The 14,503-nt window shown below is 46.1% G+C and overlaps 1 protein-coding gene and 2 pseudogenes across 1 annotated transcript in view; 2 read left to right on the forward strand and 1 right to left on the reverse strand.

Moving 5' to 3' along the window:
* Positions 1–14,503, reverse strand: part of RBM19 (RNA binding motif protein 19) — a 226,788-nt gene that overhangs the window by 94,370 nt on the left and 117,915 nt on the right. The window lies entirely within an intron of this gene.
* Positions 2,917–3,034, forward strand: LOC134946023 (5S ribosomal RNA; annotated as a pseudogene).
* LOC134935894 (5S ribosomal RNA) lies at positions 3,183–3,300 on the forward strand (annotated as a pseudogene).

Raw genomic sequence — 14,503 nt, forward strand, 5'->3', positions numbered from 1 at the left:
GAGTTGGAGGAGGGCACCAAATCTAAAAGATAAATTGGTAAGAAGTTATTTCTCACAGCCCTCAAAGCCGAGACCTCTCAAAGGCAGATATCCCTGCGGTAAATGTAAATTGTGCCCACACATCTCTAACCTCACGACAATCATGGATAGATTCAACCAACAGATCACTGCATGATTTTTTTCAACTGTAGGACAGAGAATGTGATCTATTGCATCTCTTGTACCTGTAATTTAAGGTACGTGGGCATGACATCTCGTATGTTCAAAGTCCGGGCACTTGAACATATCAGTACGGTGAGAAATGCTAAATCAGACTTAGACCAATTCAAGAAGCTCACCACAGTTGCCAGACATTTCTTACGTTTCCATGACAGTCGAACAGAAGATCTTCATTTCTCAGGTCTGGAACATGTAAAAATGGGATTAAGAGGCGGAGATTACAGCATGGCACTCCAGAAAAAGGAATCCGAATGGATTTTCAAGCTGGACACTCTAATTCCTAAAGGTTTAAATGAATATATTAATTACAGCATCTTTTTACCCACATAATTCCAATATCCTTCCATCCTGTTTCCCTCCCACCCCACTTCTGTCCATCCTTTTCCCGTCCCTCTTCCACACCATCACCCCTTTCTTCACTCTTTTCCTTTCCTTCCCTCTCCTCTTCCCTCTCCCTCTTCCTTCTCTTCTTCTCCCCATTCTTCTTTTCCCCTTCATCCTGTACTGTGCTTAACTTATTTCATTCTTCCCTATACTCAACCTCTCGCTTCACGTGCCACATTCTCCCCACGGTCCTCTAGACCCTTTCATCTCTACCCACATTTCCCCCTTACACACAACACTCCCCTTGCAGACAATATCCCACACAAATATTCACTGATTTTCCCATCCACCCACTCACATTCCCCATGTCATCCTCCACCTTTTCCCCACGTCACACCCCTCCCCTCCTTTTCGTACCCCCATTTTCACACTCAAGCCACAACCCCTTTCCCCGTTACTACCCCATTCTCTCAACTCTCTTTTATTTCTGTGTAGTACTCCCTCACTCATTCCCATTCACTCCTCACCATTCACACATCCCACTCCATTCCCTCATTTTTCACTATCCAGATAAACTTTAATCACATGCAGCACATCAATTCTACATAGTTCACAACTTTAGTCATACCTCATTTTCCATCACTTAGATATTCACCCTCATTTGCATATATAATTTTTTCACTTCAATATTTACCATTTTATTTTTATTTTGTAATATTTTAATATTTTTTTATTTTTATCTTTATTATTATTTATATTTATTTTTATTTTTTATTTTTATTCTCATTTTTATTTTACATTTTTTCTTTTTCTTTTAATACCATCAATATCATTTACATTCACAACACCATGTCTCATCTTCAATTCCATCACCATTCATCCTTTATTCCAGCACTCACTCAGTCCATTCCCTTTTCACACTTTTATTATTTTTTCATCACACTCACAGCACTTCATTCTATTTCCCATTCCTTTCCCTTTCCCTTCCCCTTTTCCAAAATGGATTCCACTGGGTATCCCATCCGGGACCTGATAGGTCCAACCAGCAGTCAGTCAAATCTAAGTAACAATATCATTGGTTATCTCAACCCTTAAGTACTGGCCACAAGAGAGCAGTAGTGAGAGGCTCTCGTGACCAAGCCCAAATCAGGTGAAACGTACGTCGAGGAGAGAACGTCCGTAGTGACGTCATCGCGGCCACGCCCATTCAGGAAGCGGGCGGCCGCGTTCATCACTGTAGCGGGACCGCGAAGAGGGGACCTGGACAACACTCGCCGCATACCTTGCGGCTGCGGTAACTTACACTAGACCACCAGGGTTTGAATGCATAGTAGGAATCACTGGTGACATTCAGGTCCGCTGCCCAATACCAATTGCATACGAGTTCAATTGACACTAGTTATAATGTGCAGTAGGAATCACCAGTGCTCAATAACATTTAAGTTCGTTGCTTAATACCAACTGCATACTGGTTTGTTTGTCCACAAATATAATAGTAGTGACATCAGATATTAAATCTATCACTACACTCCCTGTTTTGAACAATGTTTTATAAACTATGTTCTATCTGCAAATAACAATCTGCATAATTATGTTCTAAATACCCGTCCATGCCTTCAAAAATGATTTGTTAATTACAGATACCTAACTGTGTTTTATGTTAAACATATATATATTTTCTCATTTGTTGCAATTTCAACCTATATATGTACTTAAGGTAGTAATTAGCGATTTTGACATATTTATGTATTTATGGTAGCATTATTTATTTATATTATAATTTTTGTTTTCTCTGGTATTTATCAAAGAATAATTGACACTTGGTATTAACTGTTCCCATACTGAATAAGGTGAAGAGTACCATTTGTGAACTAGCCTTGAGCTCCTCACTAATAATTTTGGCTCTAATTATAGAATAATTGAACATTTGACACTTGGTATCAACCACAATTTTTCTGAATATAAGGTGAATAGTACCATTTGGAAGCCTATTTTTAGCTCCTTCAGTATATGATCAGCCATCTGGCATTAATTAAATTTAGTTAATTCCTAGATCTATTCCATTACTAACTGATACAGATCAAATTTTCTTCACAAAAAGACTCCATATACACTATTCATGAGCCAGCCTTGAGCTCTCTTTTCATAAGATATTCACACACATCTTGCATTATTCTTTCAATATTTCTGTGTGAGCTTAACCATCTGCCAAACTTCACCCACCACACCATCCCTTTATTAATTCCAGACACTTAGAACCATCTTGACACACTTTGTCCGGAATTATCATTGGAGACCATCAGTGGCCTTGGTTGAGTGTGAAGTACAGAAAGCAATTTACTCTCCCTTTCCATTCTTATTTTCTCCACACTGGCCCACGGCCATACTACCCTGAATACGCCCGATCCTGTCCAATCTCGGAAGCTAAGCAGGCATGGCCTGGTCAGTATTAGGAAGGAGAACCTCCTGAGAATACCAGGTGCGGTGGGCCCTTTTTAAATTCTCCAACATCTTCCATTTCATTACTCCTGCTTCTGGAAAAACACTCCCAGACTATACATGGTTGATATATGCACAGTACGGACATTAGGAGTGGATTTTCTCCCTTTTCATCTTTTCCCACATATTTCCCACAATAGGCCCACAGCCATACTACCCTGAATACGCCCGATCTTGTCCGATCTCGGAAGCTAAGCAGGTATGGCCTGGTCAGTATCAGGATGGGAAACCTCCTGAGAATACCAGGTGCAGTGGGCCTCCCTTCTCTTTCTTTCTCAAAAAATTTTGTTCAGCCAATTCAATCTTGCTACCACATCACGCTTCCATTGAATACCTTCATTTCCAGGCATGCACAGTGATTGTTCTGGACATATTTATTCCATCAGAACACACGGATATTTATCTAACATATTGCTTCTGATATTTTCACCTTCTCTCAATAACTTGTACCTCATTTGTTAAAAAGGTTAAACAAGTTCCTTACAAACATCAGACACGAGTCTCAAAATTATTCCTCATTAATTCCTTTTTATTCTAGAAACAATTAAAGGATAAGTTTTACTATATTAATCATTTACTTTACTCATATCATACAAATCATTATAAACGAGTGCTCCCAAACAAGGGTTTTTTGTCTTTTCTCTCTTTTCCAATTGCATTCACAGAACATGCCTACAACTTTGAAGATTTTTTTTTTTTTTTTTATTGTGAAGCAAACACATAGAACAAAATAACAGGAAACTTTAGCGTGCATAACTATTCACCCCCCTAAAGTCAGTACATTGTAGAGCCACCTTTTGCGGAAATTACAGCTGCAAGTCACTTTGGATAAGTCTCTATGAGTTTGCCACATCTTGCCACTGGGATTTTTGTCCATTCCTAAAGGCAAAACTGCTCCAGCTCCTTCATGTTGGATGGTTTCCGCTTCAAGCAATCTTCAAGTCTGACCACAGATTCTCAATTGGATTGAGATCTGGGCTTTGACTAGGCCATTCCAACACATTTAAATGTTTCCCCTTAAATCACTCGAGTGTTGCTTTAGCAGTATGCTTCGGGTCATTGTCCTGCTGGAAGTTGAACCTCCGTCCCAGTCTCAAATCACAGGCAGACTGAAACAGGTTTAGCTCAAGAATATCCCTGTATTTAGCACCATCCATCTTTCCCTCGACTCAAAACAGTTTTCCAGTCCCTGCTGCTGAAAAACCTCCCCACAGCATGATGCTGCCACCACCATGTTTCACTGTGGGGATGGTGTTCTTGGGGTGATGGGATGTGTTGTGTTTGCGCCAGACATAGCGTTTTCCTTGGTGGCTGAAAAGTTCAATTTTAATCTCATCTGACCAGAGCACCTTCCTCAATACATTTGGGGAGTCATCCACATGCCTTTTGGCAAACTCAAAATTTGCCTTCTTATTTTTAACACTAAGTAATGGCTTTTTTCTGGCCACTCTTCCATAAAGCCCAGATCTATGGAGTGTACAGCTTATTGTGGTCACATGCACAGATACACCAATCTCTGCTGTGGAACTCTGCAGCTCATTCAGGGTTACCTTTGGTCTCTGTGCTGCCTTCCTGATTAATGTCCTCCTTGCCCGGTCTGTGAGTTTTGGTGGCCGGCCCTCTCTTGGCAGGTTTGTTGTGGTACCATGTTCTTTCCATTTGAAGATGATGGATTTGATTGTGCTCCGGGGGATCATCAAAGATTTGGTTATTTTTTATAACCCAACCCTGACTTGTACTTCTCAACACTTTGTCCTTGACTTGTTTGAGGGGCTGCTTGGTCTTCATGGTGTGATACCTCTTGCTTAGTGGTGTTGCAGCCTCTGGGGCCTTTCAGAAAAGGTGTGTTTATACTGACAGATCATATGACACTTAGATTGCACACAGGTGGACTTCATTTCACTAATTATGTGACTTCTGAAGGTAACTGGTAGCACCAGAACTTTTGAGGGGCTTCATAGCAAAGGGGGTGAATACAAATGCACATGCCAATTTTCAAATTTTTATTTATACAATTTTTTTTTATATACATTTTTCTCATTTCACGTCACCAACTTGGGGGTATACCGACTTGTCGGAATGCTGTCGGAAAGCAGGTGGATCGGCGGAATACCAGCCGATCCGCCTGCTACTGTCGGAAACTGGGCCAAATCCGACAAACTCAATCCGACTTGAAAACAAGTCGGATTGAGGTGAGGAGACGGGGAGCGGTGCGGCGGGCTACGGGGATCGGGGATGAGAGGTACCTTGATGGCCGTCCCCCGGCCAGGCACCTCTCTCCCTGCAGTGCCTCCCCCGCGTACTCTGGCCCAAATCCTGCAGGCTGACACTGATGATGATGATGTGTCAGACCGAAAGGAGGGTGAGGTGGACTTAGGTGGGGGGGATGCAGCCCTGTCACAAGGAATACAGGCCTGATAGAAGCTATTAGGGAGGTCCTGCACATCAAGGATTACACAGGGGATGAGGAATTTTATTTTATTATGAAAAAGAAATCCTCTGTTACTTTCCCTGCATCTCAGGAATTAAATTCCCTGTTTGAGGAAGCTTGGGTTAATCCTGACAAGAAGTTTCAGATCCCTAAAAGGTTAATTACATCCTTCCCTTGTCCTCAGGATGATAGGGAAAAATGGTAAAACCCACCAATTGTTGATGCATCGGTATCTAGATTGTCACGCAAGGTAGTCTTGCCTGTCCCGGAGGCAGCCTCCTTAAAAGATGCGGCTGACCGCAAGATTGAGACCACTCTCAAATCTATGTACAGAGCTGCGGGAGGGGCCCAGAGACCTACTATAGCTTGTGCTTGGATCACAAGAGCCATTGCAAAATGGTCAGGTAACCTACTGGAGGGTTTAAATTCCTTACCCAAGGGGGAGATTTTTTTACTCTTACGCTATATACATGACTCTGCAAGTTTTATGGTTGAGGCCGTAAAAGAGATAGCCTTGCTAAATGCACGCACCACGGGCATGGCAGTGTCAGCACGCAGGGGCTTATGGCTACGTCAATGGACTGCGGATTCCAGAAAAGGTGTGGAAAGCCTACCATTCACAGATGGGGCCCTGTTTGGAGATGAACTGGATACGTGGATATCCTCCACCTAGGAAGCCCTACTCGGCTCCTACTCTGCAGTCCTTTCGGACAGCAAAATTTAAAAATAAGACCAAAGGTTCTTCTACAGCCTTCAAAGGTTATAGAAGTAAACCCAAGAAACCAGCGACTGCAGGTTCACAGGAACAGCACTCAGGTTCTGCTTCCAAGCCTTCAGCATGTCAGAATGGACCAGACTCTTATTGAATATACCCCTTAGACTATTTTGTGCATATCCATGGCATAAAATTCAGATTAAAAAAAAAAAAATTAAATTACAGGTTGTAAAGTAACAAAATAGGTAAAAAGCCAAGGGGGGTGAATACTTCAGCAAGGCACTGTACATGCAAATAATGTAAGATGCCCCAAATCTCTCTATCCCATCTATATTCATCCCTCCAGTTTAAGTCCCCACTCTGCATGTTTTCTTATTCATTGTGTGTGTGTTATTTATTGTATGCACACATGTATCACATTCTTATACAGTGCATCCAGAAAGTACGCACAGCGCTTCACTTTTTCCACATTTTGAATTGTTACAGCCTTATTCCAAAATGGAATAAATTCATTTGTTTCCTCATAATTCTACACACAATACCCCATAATGACAACGTGAAAAAAGGAGATTTATGGGAGGCTTACCATGGTTAAATCTCTTTCTGCGAGGTACACTGGACTCCACAGGGAATACATCGGGGTGTAGAGTTGGATCTTGATCCGAGGCACCAACAGGCTAAAGCTTTGACTGTCCCCAGGATGCACTGCACTGCCTCCTCTATAACCTCTCCTCCAGCACTGGAGCTCAGTTTCGTTAACCAGTCCATTGCTGTAGCAGGTAAAAGAGACGGCAGATGTTAGTCACATAGAACCACATTCTCACGACAGGAGAAGGGACCAGCGGCTAATACCACACAAACCCAAAGAAGCTAAGTGCGTCAGGGTGGGCGCCCTGTGGAAACCAGTGTACCTCGCAGAAAGAGATTTAACCACGGTAAGTCTACCATAAATCTCCTTTTCTGCAGCGGGGTACACTGGGATTCCACAGGGAATACATCGGGGATGTCCTAAAGCAGTTCCTCATGGGAGGAGACGCACCGTAGCGGGCACAAGAACCCGGCGTCCAAAGGGGAGGCGGAAGTATCAAAGGCATAAAACCTAATGAACGAGTTCACTGAGGACCACGGTGCCGCCTTGCTCAATTGTTCAGCAGACGCGCCTCGGCGGGCTGCCCAAGAAGGTCCAACAGGCAGAGTAGAATGGGCTTTGATAGCAGCAGGAGCTGGGAGTGAAGCCTGCGCATAGGCTTGTACAATAACCATTCTAATCCATCTGGCCAAGGTTTGCTTATTCGCAGGCTAGCCACGTTTATGAAAACCAAAAAGTACAAAAAGGGTATCTGACCTCCTGATAGAGGCAGTCCTCTCCACATAAATACTGAGAGCCCTTACCACATCCAAAGACCGCTCTTTGGAGGACAAACCAGAAGAGATAAAAGTCAGAACCACAATCTCTTGGTTAAGATGGCAAGATGACACCACCTTAGGTAGATAACCGGGGCGAGTTCTAAGAACTGCCCGGTCACGGTGAAAAATCAGAAAGGGCGGACGACAGGACAAAGTGCCTAAGTCAGACACCCTCCTAGCAGAGGCAATAGCCAGCAGATACACGACCTTAAGCGTAAGGCATTTAAGGTCCAGACTCAAGAGGTTCAAATGGAGACTCTTGCAGGGCATTCATGATAACAGACAGATCCCATGGAGCCACAGGAGGGACATAGGGAGGCTGAATCCGTAAAACACAGAGTGGAAGTATGACCGTCAAGAATAGACGCAATTTTTCTCTGAAACCACACCGTCAAGGCAGATATATGAACCTTAAGGGAGGCCAGACAAAGGCCTAAATCTAGGCCTTGTTGCAGAAAAGCCAAAAGCCTGGAAGTTCTGAACAAATACGTATCATAATTCTTAGCAGCACACCATGTGAGGTAAGAGTTACAGACCCTGTAATAAATACGTGCAGAAGCCAGTTTGCGGGCCTTCAACATAGTTTGAATAACCACCTCAGAAAATCCCTTGGCCCTCAGGAGTTGAGCTTCAAGAGTCACGCCGTCAAAGCCAGTCTGGCCAGGTCAGGATAGACACAAGGGCCCTGAACGAGGAGGTCTGGGAATTGAGGAAGTAGAAGAGGACACTATCGAGAGACCCTGCAGGTCTGAGAACCAATGCCGTCTGGGCCACGCTGGAGCAACTAGAAGTAGCATTCCTCTTTCTTGCTTGAACTAACGTAGTATCCTAGGCAGGAGTGACACTGGAGGGAACACGTATAGCAGCCAAAACTTCCATGGAATTGTCAGTGGGTCCACAAACGCTGCTTGAGGATCCCTTGTCCTTGATCCGAAGACCGGAAACCTTGTGATCGTGTCGAGACGCCATCAGGTCTACATCTGGTAGGCCCCACTTGTCCACTAGGAGTTGAAAGACTTCCGGATGAAGACTCCACTCTCCGGTGTGAACGTCCTGACGACTGAGGAAATCCGCTTCCCAGTTGAGGACTCCGGGAATGAACACTGCCGATATTGCTGGCAGATGGCGTTCCGCCCAATGGAGGATTTTTGATACTTCCAGCATTGCCATGCGGCTTCGAGTGCCGCCTTGATGATTTACGTACGCCACCGTGGTGGCATTGTCTGATTGTACTTGAACAGGCCTGTTCTGTACCAGAGGCAGGGCCAGTGTCACAACCTCGCAAACTGGCGTCCGTTGTGAGGAGGACCCAGTTCGAGATCCAGAAGGGACGGCCCCTGCTCAACTGTTGGTCCTGTAGCCACCAGCTCAGTGACAGACGAACCTCCGTAGTCAAGGAGATCATTTGAGACCTGATCCGACGAGGCAGGCCGTCCCACTTGGAAAGGATTAACCTCTGCAGAGCGGGAATGAAATTGAGCGTACTACACCATGTCGAACGCCGACACCATGAGGCCTCGTACTTGCATCGCCGAATGTATCGACACTTTTGGGTGAGAGAGGAAGTATCTGATCCTGTCCTGAAGTTTCAGGACAGTCTCTGGGGACAATAGCTGGCTGTGTGTGTCCAGCAGTGCCCCTAGGTGCACCATGCTCCGAGCAGGGACCAGCGAGGACTTTTTCCAGTTGATGAGCCACCCGTGGGCTTGTAGGAATTGGAGCGTCAGGTCCAGATGACTTAGGAGAACATCTTGGGAGTTCGCCAGAATCAGCAAGTCGTCCAGATACGGCAGGATCCTGATTCTCTGATGGCGGAGAAGGGCCGTCATCACGGCCATGACCTTCGTGAAGATCCGAGGGGCCGTGGCCAGTCCAAATGGCAGGGACTGGAATTGATAATGTAGGCTGCCAATAGCAAACCGCAGATATTGCTGATGCGATATGGCAATAGGTATGTGCAGGTAAGCATCCTGTATGTCCAGGGATACCATATAATCTTCGGGTTCTATGGCCAGTACAATAGAGCGCAGAGTTTCCATACGGAATTTGGACACTCTCACAAATTTGTTCAATGATTTGAGGTTCAGTATAGGCCGGAAGGGCCCATTTGGCTTCGGAACTAGAAACAGGGTCGAATAGTATCCCCTGCCTCTCTGGAACAGAAGTACCGGCATTACCACTCATGTGTCCAGGAGGGATTGTACAACCAAGTGTAGAGCTTGCGCTTTCAACTGAAGGGATAACCATTGAGCAGAACTGGCGAGGGGGACGTCTCTTAAAAGAGATTGCGTACCCGTGAGAGACAAATTCCCACACCCAGGTGTCCGAAGTGGTCTTTAACCAGGCCTGGGCGAACTGCAGTAGTCGGCCTCCCACCCTGGGGTCCCCCAGGGGGAGGCCCGCCCCGTCCCGTCATGCAGCAGGCTTGTCTTGTTTGGAAGCAGGCTGATGGGAAACCCAGGATTGCTTAGGTTTGGGCTTAGTGGTTTTGGAAGCACGAGCCTGTCTCGGGTACGCCTGACCTATTGCTTTCCCTGGAGGTCGAAAGGAACGAAAAGTAGTACTCTTAGTATTCGGAGCAGAAGGATTAGTACTTGAGAGAAATGCAGTCTTAGCAGTCGCCAAGTCAGTCCCAATCTTATTCAGATACTCCCCAAATAGGATGTCTCCCTTAAAAGGGAGCACCTCCAAGGGACCTCAACCACAGAATTTGGCGAGCCAGGATAGACGTAGTAGACGCCTTGGACGCCATAACACCTGCCCCAGAGGCCGCCTCCTGAATATAGTGGGAGGCTGTGGTAATATAAGACAGATATTGTCTGGCAGTGTCAGAAAAATCCTGAGGCAGCTCATCCTCAATTGCCTGAACCCATGCTTCAATTCCTTTTGCAGCCCAGGAGGCTGCCATAGTGGGTCTATGCACATAACCAGTAAGAGAGTAAATAGACTTCAGGCAACCCTCCACATGCTTATCCGTCGGTTCCTTTAGTAAGGTGACAGTGATGACAGGCAGAGTAGATGACACCACAAGACGGGCGACACAAGAGTCCACCGGCGATGGAGTTTCCCACTTGTTACTCAACTCTGCAGGCATAGGATAACGAGCTAGCGTCTTTTTAGACAGGGAGAATTTATTTCCTGGAGACGACCAGGATTCCTGGAGTATGTCAATTAAATGGTCAGAATGTGGTAAGACTACTTTAGTAACCTTCTGACGTTTTAACTTATCAGGTTTCTTAGACGCAGTAGTGGGCTTGATCTCATCATCTATTTGGAGAATCAGCTTAACAGCCTCCACTAGGTCAGGAACATCAACCTGGGTTGTAGATTCCTCATCAGAAGCAACTGTATCAGTGTCTGACGTATCAGTACATTCCCCATCCTCATCAGAATTATCCGAAATATTAGTAGATTGTGAGGAAGAAATGGCCCGCTTAGATGACCCCTTGGCCCCAAAGATTGATTTAATTGTTGTAACTAAGTAGACAGAGTGTCCGCCCAGGGCGGATTAACTACAGGGACAATATGTGGCTGTAATGGCACAGGAGGTCCCACAGGGGGCGTAAGAAATGTCACAAGCGTACTCAGCATACTTGAGAACACTGCCCTAGGTGGGTCCTGATTAGCCACAGGTGCTGCGGGTTGACTGGGAGGTGTATTGCACCGAGTGGCTGAACCATTAGCTAAAACTTTCCCCTCAGGTAAATCCTTGGTGCCAGCACTGCATTATTCAGAAGCGTCCGTGGATTTCCCGCCCTGTGTGGCAGACATTACAGGGAATGTAGCCTTAGAGCGTAATAGTACTATATAGCCGGACAAACACAACACCTGCAAATAAATCCCTGTGTTATGCAACAGTAAATACAGGACCCAGAACAGAGGATTTAAGCGGTATGAGGTGACTGAAAACACAGGAAAAATACCACATTTGTATAATCTGTGCGACTATATATATATATATATATATATTTATATATATATATAGATATAGATAATAAGATTTTACTCACCGGTAAATCTATTTCTCGTAGTCCGTAGTGGATGCTGGGACTCCGTAAGGACCATGGGGAATAGCGGCTCCGCAGGAGACTGGGCACAACTAAGAAAGCTTTAGGACTAACTGGTGTGCACTGGCTCCTCCCACTATGACCTTCCTCCAGACCTCAGTTAGGATACTGGTCCCGGAAGAGCTGACACAATAAGGAAGGATTTTGAATCCCGGGTAAGACTCATACCAGCCACACCAATCACACCGTATAACTCGTGATATTATACCCAGTTAACAGTATGAACATAACAGAGCCTCTCAACAGATGGCTCAACAATAACCCTTTAGTTAACAATAACTATATACAAGCATTGCAGACAGTCCGCACTTGGGACGGGCGCCCAGCATCCACTACGGACTACGAGAAATAGATTTACCGGTGAGTAAAATCTTATTTTCTCTAACATCCTAAGTGGATGCTGGGACTCCGTAAGGACCATGGGGATTATACCAAAGCTACCAAACGGGCGGGAGAGTGCGGATGACTCTGCAGCACCGAATGAGAGAACTCAAGGTCCTCCTCAGCCAGGGTATCAAATTTGTAGAATTTTGCAAACGTGTTTGCCCCTGACCAAGTAGCTGCTCAGCAAAGTTGTAAAGCCGAGACCCCTCGGGCAGCCGCCCAAGAAGAGCCCACCTTCCTCGTGGAATGGGCTTTTACAGATTTAGGCTGTGGCAGTCCAGCCGCAGAATGCGCAAGCTGAATTGAGCTACAAATCCAGCGAGCAATAGTCTGCTTCGAAGCAGGAGCACCCAGTTTGTTGGGTGCATACAGGATAAATAGCGAGTCAGTCTTCCTGACTCCAGCCGTCCTGGAAACATAAATTTTCAAGGCCCTGACTACGTCCAGTAACTTGGAGTCCTCCAAGTCCCTAGTAGCCGCAGGCACAACAATAGGTTGGTTCAAGTGAAAAGCTGATACCAACTTAGGGAGAAACTGGGGACGAGTCCTCAATTCTGCCCTATCCATATGGAAAATCAGATAAGGGCTTTTACATGACAAAGCCGCCAATTCTGATACGCGCCTGGCCGAAGCCAAGGCCAACAACATGACCACTTTCCACGTGAGATATTTCAAATCCACGGTCTTAAGTGGCTCAAACCAATGTGACTTTAGGAAATTCAACACCACGTTGAGATCCCAAGGTGCCACTGGAGGCACAAAAGGGGGCTGGATATGCAGCACTCCCTTAACAAACGTTTGAACTTCAGGTAGGGAAGCCAGTTCTCTCTGGAAGAAAATCGACAGAGCCGAAATCTGGACCTTAATGGAACCCAATTTTAGGCCCATAGTCACCCCTGACTGTAGAAAGTGCAGGAAACGACCCAGCTGAAATTCTTCCGTTGGGGCCTTCCTGGCCTCACACCACGCAACATATTTCCGCCATATGCGGTGATAATGGTTTGCGGTTACTTCTTTCCTAGCTTTAACCAGCGTAGGAATGACTTCCTCCGGAATGCCCTTTTCCTTCAGGATCCGGTGTTCAACCGCCATGCCGTCAAACGCAGCCGCGGTAAGTCTTGGAACAGATAGGGCCCCTGCTGTAGCAGGTCCTGTCTGAGTGGCAGAGGCCATGGGTCCTCTGAGATTATTTCTTGAAGTTCCGGGTACCAAGCCCTTCTTGGCCAATCCGGAACAATGAGTATGGTTCTTACTCCTCTTCTCCTTATTATTGTTTAGGCGGGACGCCATCATGTCCACCTGTGGCCTTTCCCAACGGTTTACAATCATTTGGAAGACTTCTGGATGAAGTCCCCACTCTCCCGGGTGGAGGTCGTGCCTGCTGAGGAAGTCTGCTTACCAGTTGTCCACTCCCGGAATGAACACTGCTGACAGTGCTGACACGTGATTTTCCGCCCATCGGAGAATCCTTGTGGCTTCTGCCATCGCCGTCCTGCTTCTCGTGCCGCCCTGTCGGTTTACATGGGCGACCGCCGTGATGTAGTCTGACTGGATCAGTACCGGCTGGTTTTGAAGCAGGGGTTTTGCCTGACTTAGGGCATTGTAAATGGCCCTTAGTTCCAGAACATTTATGTGTAGGGAAGTCTCCTGACTTGACCATAGTCCTTGGAAGTTTCTTCCCTGTGTGACTGCCCCCCAGCCTCGAAGGCTGGCATCTGTGGTCACCAGGACCCAGTCCTGTATGCCGAATCTGCGGCCCTCTCTGAGATGAGCACTCTGCAGCCACCACAGCAGAGACACCCTGGTCCTTGGAGACAGGGTTATCAGCCGATGCATTTGAAGATGCGATCCGGACCATTGGTCCAACAGGTCCCACTGAAAGGTTCTGGCATGGAACCTGCCGAATGGAATTGCTTCGTAGGAAGCTACCATCTTTCCCAGGACTCGCGTGCAGTGACGCACCGACACCTGTTTTGGTTTCAGGAGGCCTCTGACCAGAGATGACAGCTCCTTGGCTTTTTCCTCTGGGAGAAACACTTTTTTCTGGACTGTGTCCAGAATCATCCCCAGGAACAGTAGACGTGTCGCAGGAACCAGCTGTGACTTTGGAATGTTTAGAATCCAGCCGTGCTGTTGTAGCACTTCCCGAGATAGTGCTACCCCGACCAACAACTGCTCTCTGGACCTCGCCTTTATCAGGAGATCGTCCAAGTATGGGATAATTTAAACTCCCTTTTTTCGAAGGAGTATCATCATTTCGGCCATTACCTTGGTAAATACCCTCGGTGCCGTGGACAGGCCGAACGGCAGCGTCTGGAATTGGTAATGACAATCCTGTACCACAAATCTGAGGTACTCCTGGTGAGGATGGTAAATGGGGACATTCAGGTAAGCATCCTTGATGTCCAGTGATACCATGTAATCCCCCTCTTCCAGGCTTGCAATAACCGCCCTGAG

The sequence above is a fragment of the Pseudophryne corroboree genome, chromosome 1 (assembly GCF_028390025.1).
Source record: "Pseudophryne corroboree isolate aPseCor3 chromosome 1, aPseCor3.hap2, whole genome shotgun sequence".
Lineage (NCBI taxonomy): Eukaryota > Metazoa > Chordata > Amphibia > Anura > Myobatrachidae > Pseudophryne > Pseudophryne corroboree.